This window comes from Perognathus longimembris, chromosome 11, assembly GCF_023159225.1.
Source record: "Perognathus longimembris pacificus isolate PPM17 chromosome 11, ASM2315922v1, whole genome shotgun sequence".
NCBI classification, from domain to species: Eukaryota; Metazoa; Chordata; class Mammalia; order Rodentia; family Heteromyidae; genus Perognathus; species Perognathus longimembris.
In genome coordinates this window covers 36,569,700-36,580,803 of record NC_063171.1, presented here as the reverse complement: position 1 = coordinate 36,580,803, position 11,104 = coordinate 36,569,700, and the positions used below count along the sequence as shown (strand labels likewise).

Here is an 11,104-nt window from a genome sequence, read left to right as displayed (position 1 = left end):
CAGGAGGGGATGCAAGCCGGGCCAAGGCCAATAATCGAGGCAGCCCCCTCCCTCCCCCCCCGCCGCCCACCGTGAGAGGTGGCCAGGGCCGCTGCCCCGCACGGATTCCCAGGATCCAGGAGGTCCACCCGCCAGTCCGCAGGCACAGGGCTGGGGGGTGAGGCGACTCCGGGAAGAGCCCGGCCGCAGACAATGGACGCGGCGGCGGGAGGGGCGGCGGCTGCGGGAACAGCCGGGAGGCGGCCCCGGGAGCGCGCGGTCCCCCGCCCCTCGCCCCCGCCCCCCCGTCCCCTCTCCCTCCCCCTCCCCCTCCCCCCGCCGCGGCCGCCGGCTCGCGATCTGATTCCTCATCCTTGATTCCTTGATCTTTGGTCCCGCCATGGGAGCCTGAGCGTCCTCCAGTGCCCCCCGGCCCCCTGCCCCTGGGGCCTCGCGGGGGAAGAGGCCAGCGGTGTGGGACCGAGCGCGGGGTGAGCCAACTCGGGAGCCCCCCTCGACACCCCCCCACCGGCCGCGCCGCCCGTCCCGGAGCGCGGAGTTCGGAGCGACCCCGGAGCGCTGCGGATACAAAGGCGCCGGGCCGGGCCGAGCTGCGCGCCGGGGGCTGAGCCCACCCGGCAGCTGGCGGCGGCGGGTGAGTGCTGGGCCGCGGGGGCGCGGGGAAAGTTTGTAAGGGAAAAGAAAAGAAAGGAAAGAGAAAATAAAAAGGGAAGGAAGGAGCGAGGGAAGGAAGAAAGGAAAAGGGCAGCAGAAAAGGAGGGCGATCGTTCACGGGGCCAGGGGTGCCTGGCCCTGGAACCAGCGGGGAGGCTTCTGGGGGTGGGTGGTGGAAAGGGGGGCTCGAGACCACCCCTTTCCTGCCCGCTCCCCCCCCCACTGCACAGCGGAGTACACCCCAACTTTACAGAGGGAAAGGGGTGCGTGGGGAAGGGGCGGAGCCCAGGCCTGGAGAGCCGGGGACTTTCCTGGGCCCGGGGCCCGAGCGGGGGGCCTTAGTGATCTCCGGAGAGCCGGCCGGAGCCGGGGACTGGGAACGTGCGTTGGAGGTGGAGGCGGCGGCGGCGGTGCCAGGATCGGGGCTCGAGGTGTTGGAATCCAGGTGTTGAAGGATGCACGCACGCCTCAGGAGTGCGGGGAGGGCCGGGGCAGGTATGCATTGAGGGTGGGTGTGCGGTGGCGTCTCGAGGGCCAGCAGCGGACCGGAGAGGGTGTGTGTGTGTGTGTGTGTGTGTGTGTGTGTGTGTGTGTGTGTGTGTGTGTGCAGCCTGAGGACGGGCTTGGCGCCGGGAGACCCTAGCACTGTGTATGGGGGTCCAGGGGACCGATCGGCGCTTACATCTCTCCCTCTCCAATCCTATTTGCCCCCATCAGGGTACTTGGGCTTTGCATTAGTGAGTTTTCCAGGGTCGCTGGAGGATCAGCCTGCATGATTCTTTGTGTGTATGTATATGGATGTATGCACGCGTTGACGTGCTGTGTGTTCCTGCAGGTGGGCCCTGGGCATGGATATGTAGTTGTTTTTCTGTGCTTGAATGTGTGCATGGCCAGGGAGCAGGCTGACCTAGCATTAGCTGTGTGTTTGGATATGTATTTATGGGTATATTCAGGAGGGTGTGTGTGTGTGTGTGTGTGTGTGTGTGTGTGTGTGTGTGTGTGTGTGTGTTGGAAGACGGGGTTTGTTGGAAGAATGTGGATAGATATTAAGAAAGGTGGGTTTAATAGCAAAATGGGGTATGCATGTTACATGTGTATTCGTGTTTGTGTGCGTGTGTGTGTGCACAGGCACACACTTATATAGTGGGAAGGAGTGTGAGTGAATCTGTGCTCTCTGTGTTGATAAGTGTGTGTGTGTGTGTCTGCCTTAGCTGAGGTGTGTATATCAGAATGCGTGTTGGGGGTACTTCTTGTCTCTGCAGACAGATTTTCCTGGCAGAAAGCCCACAGGGAAGGCTGTCTGCGGATTCTGAGCCTTCATAGATGGGCCCTGCCTGGGTTCAAGGATAGTGTCTTGAGTATCTGAGAATTACAGGTGGGAGGGAATGGGCTGTCTTAGGAGGTGCCTGTTTTGGGAGATGAGATTTTTCTATGGGAAGGTGTGTGTGTGTGGAGGGGGGGCCTCTTGTTGTCCTAGAAGGATTTGGGGGTGGGAATTGAAGAAATCAGAGAGACAAATGAGAGTCAGAGGTTGAGATCTAGTGCTGGGAGAGGCATTTTGCTAGGCTTCATGCCCCTCAGGCCATGTGCAAGAGTCCTAAGGTTTGTGAGTGTGGATTTTAATGTTGGTTGGGGGCAAGAGTTAGAAGCACATCTGGAGGGATAAGACCCAGTAAGCAACAGTAGGGTTGAGAAGGTGGCATGAATGTGTTTGGGAGTTTGTGCACGTGTATCTGTGTGCTTTAACACATACTTTCCCTTTTCCCTGGTGAGATGCACTGTTGGGCTGCAATTAGGTGTGGGACCAGGGCTGAGCTGGCTGGAGGACTGGTATCTATCTGTGTGTGTGTGTGCTGGAGGGGATCACTATCATGATTATGATAGTGGGATAGACATATGAGTACATGAGTCTCCCCCACAGCATCCACTTCCTTTCTCCTTCCTCTGGTCCATTCTTTTTTGGAGAAGGAGGAGCTAACCTTCTCCTTTAGGACACAAGGCTTGTGCCCCAGCTGCATGCTCTCAGGTATTTTCCTCTTCTTACCAGAGGTTAGGTGGAGACACCCGGTTTTAAGAGCAGAGACTGCGGCTGCACATGCCTATTAGGGTCTCTGGGCAATTGCAATTGGAATGTTAGTCTCTAATGGGCAATTGGAATGTTCCCTCGTTAGCCCTCAAGGGTCCGGGACCCTTCCTGAGGCCTGATAATAAGAGTGATTGGGGCTGGAAAATGTTAGGACTAGGGATAGTAGAATAAGGAAAGGTCAGATTCTTTCTTTTCTTTTTTTGTTTTGTTTAAATGCATGATTCTCCCAAGCTGGACATGCATCCGATGTTAAGGCTCCTCAGGACTAGCACTGTGTCTAAGAAGATGTACCCTGTTTGCCATGTACACACTCCCCCTATACATGACCTATTGTACTGGTGGGGGCTTTCCACAGAGGAGGAATTGTGGTTAGACAATAGGAAGTGTCATTTAAAAAAGTACTTCCAGATTGGGAGCCAGTGGTCACACTGACCCCTCCTTCCCCATTGTCTTGCTCCTGCCTTCTATTTCCTCTAATTCTTCCGGGGCAGACCTCTGAGGCGGGTCTTCCTCTGCTTCATCAAATTCTTCTACATCTTTTTATTTACTCACCTGTAGGAAGAGGTCTGGGTCTCCTCTCATCCCTTGGGAGTTTTAGGGACTGATGTCTTCTTTGCTTGTCTTCCCTTCACAGCTCCTCGCCCTGTGAGGCCAAGGGAGGAGTCAGACAGAGCTGGTTGGAATTAAGACTTAATAGCAGTGTAACTTTAGGCCAATTTCCTCAGCCTGTGAGATGTTTTAGGACACCATCCTCCAAGCCCAGACGGAGCCCATCCACCAGAAACCCCAGGTCTCCCCACTGGCCTCCTCCTTTCCTCCTTTCCATTTTTCTGACTCTGCTTCTTTCTAATTTCTATGACCTCAGACAGAACAGGTAACTTTTTGAAGCCTCACCTGATAAATGCAGCTATTAATAAACTTTTGATTTATGAGGATTGAATGAAATAAGCTGGAGATAGCATGTTGCTCCGTGTTCAGTGCTCAGTACAGGTTCGCTGAGATCCTGATTGATGGCTACCTTAAGGGGAGATGTCTGAGCAGTAGGGCAGCACAGCAAGTGTCTGGCATTGGTCTTTTCTGGCAAACCATGCTAGGCATTACCTACTATCTGCCAGGTGCTGTGGAAAGCACTGGGGCTGGAGGGACGAATAAGTCAGGCTTTCAGAGGGGAGACATGTGTTAACATGTCCATTCCCTGTAACCTGTGAGTGGTGTATGGAGGTGTGTCCTGGATGCCACTGGAGCATAGAGGAAGCATGCTTGGCCCTTGGGGGCAGTGTCAGGGAAGGCTCCTAGAGAGGTAGCTGGAGTTTGAAAAATTTAGGTGAAATTTACACAACATGAGATTAACCATTGTAAAATGAACAATTCAGTGGCATCGAGTCCATTCACAATGTTATACAACTATCCTTATCTAGCACTAAATCATTTTTACCACCCCCCAAAGAATTCTGGGCTCATTAAGCCTTTACTTCCAATTTACCCTGCTCAATCCCTGGCAAACATGTCTGTATCATGTTTCTATGGTGCTACCACTTCTGGTTATTTCATATCAATGGGAATCAGAATGTGTGACCTTTCTGTGCCTGGCTTTCTCACTTAGTATAATGCTTTCAGTTTTCATCCAAGTGGTTCCAAGAATCAGTACCCCTTTCCTTTTTATGGCTTAGTAATATTCCCTTGTGTGGATATAGCACAGCTGATTTTAAAGGACCGTTAGGAAGGCAAGGAGGGGACTGAGGACGGCCTTGCTGGTAGAGAGTGAGTATGAAGGAGAAGGCAGGAGCCTAGTGTTTGGGAAGGCTGGATCTTAAAGTTGGGATTTGGCCTCAGTTTCCCTGGCTATAAAACAAAGTTAATGATCCCTTTCCTTTCTTGTCCTGTAGGGTTGGTGGAGGTGGAAGATTGGGGGAGAGGAGAGCTGGGATATTATTCCTGCTTCTTAAGAGCTTTTTTTTTTTTTTAAATCTTCTCTTTTCTCATCTTTACTGGCAGCTCCCTCCTGTGTACTCTATCCTGTGCGTTCCTCACCTTCCTGCTTTCCTTGCCATGAGCTTCTTTTCCTTGTGAGTTGACCAGAAAATTCTCCTCTTACCCTTTTTTCAGGTGGGTAGTCCTGTGAATGATGAGATTTTTGGCAACAGGCGAAGGAAAGGTCTGGGAATAAATCCTGTTCACATGTTGTCCATGTCCTGAGCCTTTCCCCTTCTCTTCCCTATTTCTTGGTGCTCTGTCTTGGGCAGCCCCCTGTCATCTAGGAGGATCTTTACACTGGCTTCCTCCGCTCTGTCTGGTACAGAGTAGGAGGCCAAAGCCCCTCTGGTGGGGCCCTTTGGAAATGAGGTGTTGTGGTGTTTGTCTGATGCCCCTGGCAAAGTTGGTAATTACAGTCAAGACAGCTGGGAATGGGGTTGGGAGAAGCAGGCTTAGAATCAGCAGAGCCAAGGCTATCCTGGTAATCAGGGTGGGGCAGCGAGAGGGCAGAGTGGGAAGAAGGTGGGGTGGGGTGGCGTGGAAGCTTGGGGCCCCCTTCCCTTGCCACTCCACACACAGCTGGGCTGAGAGCCTAGTGGAGAGTGGGAGGTGATTGGAGTCCAGGCCCAGTCTCACCGTGAGGAGGCGGCAGGAGGAGAGGAGAGAGGCTGGGGGATCCAGGAGCCCCTGAGGAAAGAAGCAGTGTGGGAGGAGGGGTTGTGGCTGTTCCCTTAGTACCTGGATGAGGTCCAAGTTAGGGAGGAGCCAACTCTGCACCCAAAGGTGATTCCATATTATTCTGGGTAGAATCTTCTCACAGTGAGAAGATGGCAACTGGAAGTGAAGGGGATTGACTGTGCACCCCTGAAGGAGAAAGAGGTGGGAAGCTAATATTTACTGAGCATCACATCTATTATGTGCTAGGATCTCTGATGTTTGAAATGAATTCCCATTTTGCAGATAGGAAAACTAAGGTTTAGAGAAGGTAAATCAACTCATCAAATGTCACATAGCTCATTAAAAGGCTATTCCAGGTTTATTTGACTTCAGAGTCTTTGCTTTATACCTTTTCCTATTTTTTTCTTTTTTAGTCAGTTGTGGGGCTTGAATTTGGGGTCTGGGCACCATCTCTGAGCGATTTTTGCTCAAAGGTACTGCTCTGTCACTTTGAGCCACAGCTCTACTTCCAGGTTAATTGGAGATAAGAATCTCTCAGACTTTCTTGCATGGGCTAGCTTTGAACTGCAATCCTCAGATCTCAGCCTCTTGAGTAGCCAGGATTACAGGTGTGAGCCACTGGCACCTGGCTTATATCCTGTGTGTGTGTGTGTAGTGTGTGTGTGTGTGTGTGCGTGTGCGCCCGCGCGCGCATGTTCTCACGCACTGGAACTTGAACTCAGGGCCAGGGTGCCATCTTTTACCCTTTTGCCTGAAAGCTAGCCCTTTACCACTTGAGCTCTACTTCTAGGTTTTTTTTTTTGTTGTTGTTGTTTTGTTTTGTTTTGGTAGTTAACATAAGATCAGAATTTCAAAGACTTTCCTGCTCTGAGCTGGCTTAGAACCTTGACCTTCAGATCTCAGCCTCCAAAGTAGCTAGGATTAGAGACATAAGCCAGTGCATCTGGCTTACTGTTCCCAATTTTCATTTCAACTACATCTATTGCTCATTATTGCCTTTTTTTTTTTCCTTTGCTAGTACCAGGGTGTGAACTCAGGGCCTCCAGCTAGCTGGGCCAGCACAATACCCCTTGACTCCAACCTAGCTTATTGCTGTTTATTTGGAGATGGAATCTTGAGGACTTTTCTGTCCTCAGTGGCTTCAAACCTCAGTCCTCTAGATTTTAGCCTCCTCAGTAGCTAGGAATATGGATCTGAATCATTAAAAAATTTCTTTATCTTCTTAGTTTTGTTTTTGTGACAGAACCTTCCTATATAGCCCAGGCTTGCCTGAAACTCATGATCCTCCTACCTCAGCCTATGAATACTGGGATTATAGGTTTGCATGTCACCTTTCTACTCCCCCATCCTAAGTAGTTGTCTTTAATCTAGGGCATGAATAAGTCCCTGTCCCTCTAAATAGCAGACATGAAACCAAATAGCTAGGGAAGTAGAGAAGCCTATCCCTGATGGTGGGAGCCAGATTGGGAGGTTCCCACGGAGGAGCCCCATCTCTTCCAGGAAGAATACTTATCTAATCCCTGGGCAGAAGTCTCTTCTGGGGCTTTTCCCTTTCTCTTGCTGGGCCACTGTTTGGGGTAAGAGTCATGGGAAGGGATAACAAACTATTCTAGCCCATGAGGTCTTCGGATTCTAGGGGCCAGGCCCTCATTCACTGTATGGTTTTCTTGCATTGCCCTAACAGCCTCCTCAAGACTGTTTTCTCCAACCTGGCTTCCCCAGCCTGGCTAGAAACCAGAGTGACTTTTTTAGGGTAAGGGGTAGAGGAGGGAGGTGTGAACAGGTGCTAAGTTTGAAGTGTTGATGCAGTAACTTAAAAAACAACCAAGTGTGAACAGAAACACATATTTTGTCATCGGCTTTACTCTAGGAATGGAAGTGACAGAAGAGATGGGAGGTGACACTGAGAATCCTCAGAAAGAAGGAAAACCTTGGTGGGATGGGGTTGAGTTGCTTTTATTTTTTCTTCAGTGGGTTGAGTTGCTTTTCAAGATGGTAGAGGTTGGTTGCTTCTGGGGCACTTCAGCTAGATCCATTTTTTAGATAAGAGTGACTGATTGGAGGCCCTGGGCTGAGGTGGGAGAAAGTTTTATGAGGAAACTCGGGTCTGCCATCCTTACAACCCCCCTCCCCCCAATCACACTGTGTCTCACACCCGAGGCTCACTCTACTGCTTCCCCAGACAGTCCTGACAGTGTCCCATATGTTGTTCCTCCCCCACAATCTCCCCACGCCTCACTCTCCCTATCCACAGTCAGCCGATGATTGGCCAACTTCCCCTTCCTAAATAGCTGCTTTCCACCTTCTGTGCCTTGAGGCAGGGTCCGGTGAGCTGGTTTTGAGGTATTTTGGGGTCAGGGACTTTTGGGGCCTATATAGGACATCAGATGATGAGGATGGGAGGCGTTTTGCTTGGCTTGTACAGGAGGATGTCCTGTGGATCAGCACTGTTCACCCACTTCCTATTGTCCACCTTCCTTCTGTCCTCTGGACCCCTTGCGGGCCTCTGTGCCATCTTGCTTCTTCTTTGCCTCCTGGACAGGGAAGGGCCGGTCCTGTGCTTCAGACAAGAGAGAGAGCAGCTTTAAGCCTTGTAGGTGGGGATTATGGGGCCTGCCCCCAGGTGAAAATTAAATAGAATATCCAGACATCCAGAAGCCTGTCCTGTGTCCTGTCTCTTCTCTGTCCCTCCCTGGGACAGATGCCAGATGGATTACTCACGGCTCCTCCTGCCCCTTTCCCCCCCAGCCCGACTCAATGAGTCTGGGGGAGACTGGGGAATGGGATGTTATGAACTGTGTGTGTATTTGTGTGTGTGCATGTGTGTGTGCGTGTGCGTGTGCTAGGTTGGGGGTAGGGAATTTCTGAGAGCTTGGATGGGGGTAGGGGTGCTAGAGAAAGCAGAGCAGGTCTCTACAGAACCTGCCTAGCCAGGGTGGGTGGAGCTGGGTGGGGCAGGCAGGAGCCATTCCAGGTTTCAGAGGGGGGAATGCAAGTGTAGGTGGATGTGGATGTGTGTTGGTGTTTCAGGGTATCTGAACATTTAGAGTGGGTCCCCACTAGCCTTCCTTGCCTTAGACTAAGGGAAAGCAAGAAAGTAGATGGAGAAGGGAGTGGCTATGGCTTTCTTGCTCCTGTCCAGGTAGCATCAAGCTCAGGTATCCTGGCAGGAGCCAGTCCGTGGACCCCTCCCCTGTGTGCTCCTGTAGGGTGATTGGAAGGCAGAGTTGCTCTGGGTGCAGAGATGCCTGGGTGGACCCAACATGGCCCCTCCCCTTTATTCTGCCCGGTGAGGAAAGGATCCTGCCCCCACCCTGGGGCTGTGAGGATGGTGAGCTCATGTCTGGGCTGTCCTGGGAGAGTGCCTGGTTACCAGTGCGGGGGTGGGGCACCTGGTGCCAGCTCCTGTGCTCCCTGGGCCTGCCCTTTCCCACTCAGCCCACTGAGATTCAACTGTTCTCTCTGGCCTCCCGAGCAGCACCGTCACTCAGGGCCACTGGGGTCTTTTAAGAGTGGGATAACTTATTGATCCCATTTGTGGTGTAGGGCTTAGGGTTGTCCCTTGCCTATTCTGTACCTTAGTTATTTTTGTGGTAGGAAAAGCCTATCACAAGCCTCTTAGGATGGATGGCTTGTCTATGCCCAAGGCTGAATGGGATAAATGAAAGAACATCTAGATTCTTAGTAAATGAATGGGAGCTGGCTCAGTGCAGAGCTCCCTTTTCTGGGGAAGGAGCTGTTTGGTCTTACCTTTTTTGGCTTTCACCTGCCTAGTCTCTGACCCTGTCTCACTGGCGAGAAGAGGGCATAGGGCTGCAGTCTGCAAATCTTCTCCTCTCCTGTCCTTAGTGTTAATGACCCAGAGTCCAAAGGAGACTTGTGTAGAAACCTGGTCCCATGTCAAGAAGAGCATGTCTTAGAGCCAGTGTTAGTAAGATTTTTCTAACAACAAGAGGCCCAAATGGGCTACTGAGGGAATACTGGCCATAGGCTGGCTACTTTCTTTTCCTGGGTATGACTTTTTTTTTTAATCTGTAAAGTTTAGGGTTGTACCTCTAAGGCATCTTTCAGCTTAGTGCTGGAACCTACTGAGAAGGTGGCGAGAAGTGGTTCTAGCACCTTCTTTTCTTCTCTGGAAGCCATGTTAATTGTCTGTATGCCCCCACCTCAAACCAAGAACCCCGGATTTTTAACCTCCATCATCTGCTAGAGCTGCCAGGATGTGGTGCTCAGAGAGTAGTATGACAAAAAGAAGAGAAACGAAGCCAGGGCTCTAAAGTGGTACCATGGAGCCCTGGAATCTCAGCTGGGCTTCATGCTAGTTGTTTTCTGACTTTATGGTGTTTTGTCTTTGGGCAGATGTCTGGTTCTTTGGATACTGGGTGGGGAGGTTGGACATCTGGCTTGCTTCTTGTCTCACACCTTCCCTCAAAGCTTCGTACCTGGCTCTTTGAGCAAAACTTACACCCATGTCCTTGAGCCCTGGGCTGTGAGGTGACAATTAGGAGCCACAGGGTGGGGTGCCACATGTGTACCCTGTTTCGTGGGCTGTAGTGCTGAAAGGGTGCAGGGCATATGCATGATCCAGACTGTTGTATAGGAATTAGAAGCCTATGATGGGCCAGGGGTCGATTTCAGAAGGGCTTGAAGAGGTAATTATGCCCATACCTATGTTCAGTTGGAGCCACTTTCCTTAGTCCCTCACTGGGGAGAGGACAAGGGCCTGTCAGAGATCTGCCCCTGTCAGAGGAGAGATTTTAGCTTCTTGTCCTCTTTTTCCATCTTCTTCCTTCCAAAATCAAACCTAAGAGTCGCTATACCGCTGGCCTGGTACTTCCAGCCCTGTCCTCTTTCCAGGTGAGGAACAATCGGTGCCCTTTTAAGGTGTATTTTTGTATTCTGTCTCTTGTCTCCCCTTTCTCTCTGGCTGAGTCACCCTGGCTGTAACAGTGATTTCTCTTGGTCCCATCCTCATCCTCCTCTGCCTCATTTCCCCAGCCCAGGCTTGAAGTGGCGGGGACTAGGCTGCCTGGCGTGGGTCAAGGTTACAGCAGTAGTGAAAGGAGGAGACCACAGCCTCTTTTCTGCACCCCATCACCTATGATCAACACACAGAATGCATGGAGTACCAGCGTCTGTGTCCAGTGCCTTGCTGCTTGAGCTGCTCCTGTGAGTGGAGAATGAGGAAGGCCCATATTTTGACCACCTCTCTTGTCTCTCCTCCCCCAACTTGCACACATACCCCAGGGCATTGCTCCCTTTGCCTCTTGCCTGGGTTTGAGTGTATTTTTTCCAGAGGCCTTCAATTGTTTCCTGAAGAAACCTGATCCATAGCTCAGACAAAAGCTGGGGCTGCTGGAGGAGAAACCCCATTCTCTCCTGCTCTGTCCCTATTCCCCCCACCTCCGTAACCTCCCTTGCTTTGGATGCTGGGTATGGGTTCCAGGACCTGGCTGCCATCACCTAGGCAACAGGGGGGTTTGGTTGCCATGGTGATCAATGTGGGAGAAACTGGGCAGCCGGGACAAAAGCCCCCACATTCCCCCCTAGCCTTCTCTCCCCCCAGTCCCCTTGGGATGATACCGAGACACATTCCATTAATTTTATTTCTGAAAGGCCTTTGGAGGGGAGAAGGGTCTCCTTTTTGTGCTGGGCTCTCTCTTCCCTCCCTCTCTCCTCTCTGGCCTCCTTTTAACCCCAGATAATCCATGA

General features: G+C 51.6%; 1 protein-coding gene across 1 annotated transcript in view; it reads left to right on the top strand.

Annotated features, from left to right (window-relative positions):
- The first annotated feature begins 334 nt into the window (after window positions 1-334).
- The window catches only part of Vangl2 (VANGL planar cell polarity protein 2), a 28,395-nt gene continuing 17,625 nt past the window's right edge, over window positions 335-11,104 (top strand). The window contains exon 1 of the mRNA XM_048357353.1: window positions 335-634. The gene's annotated coding sequence lies outside the window, so the exon portion shown is untranslated. The remainder of the gene's footprint in view (window positions 635-11,104) is intronic.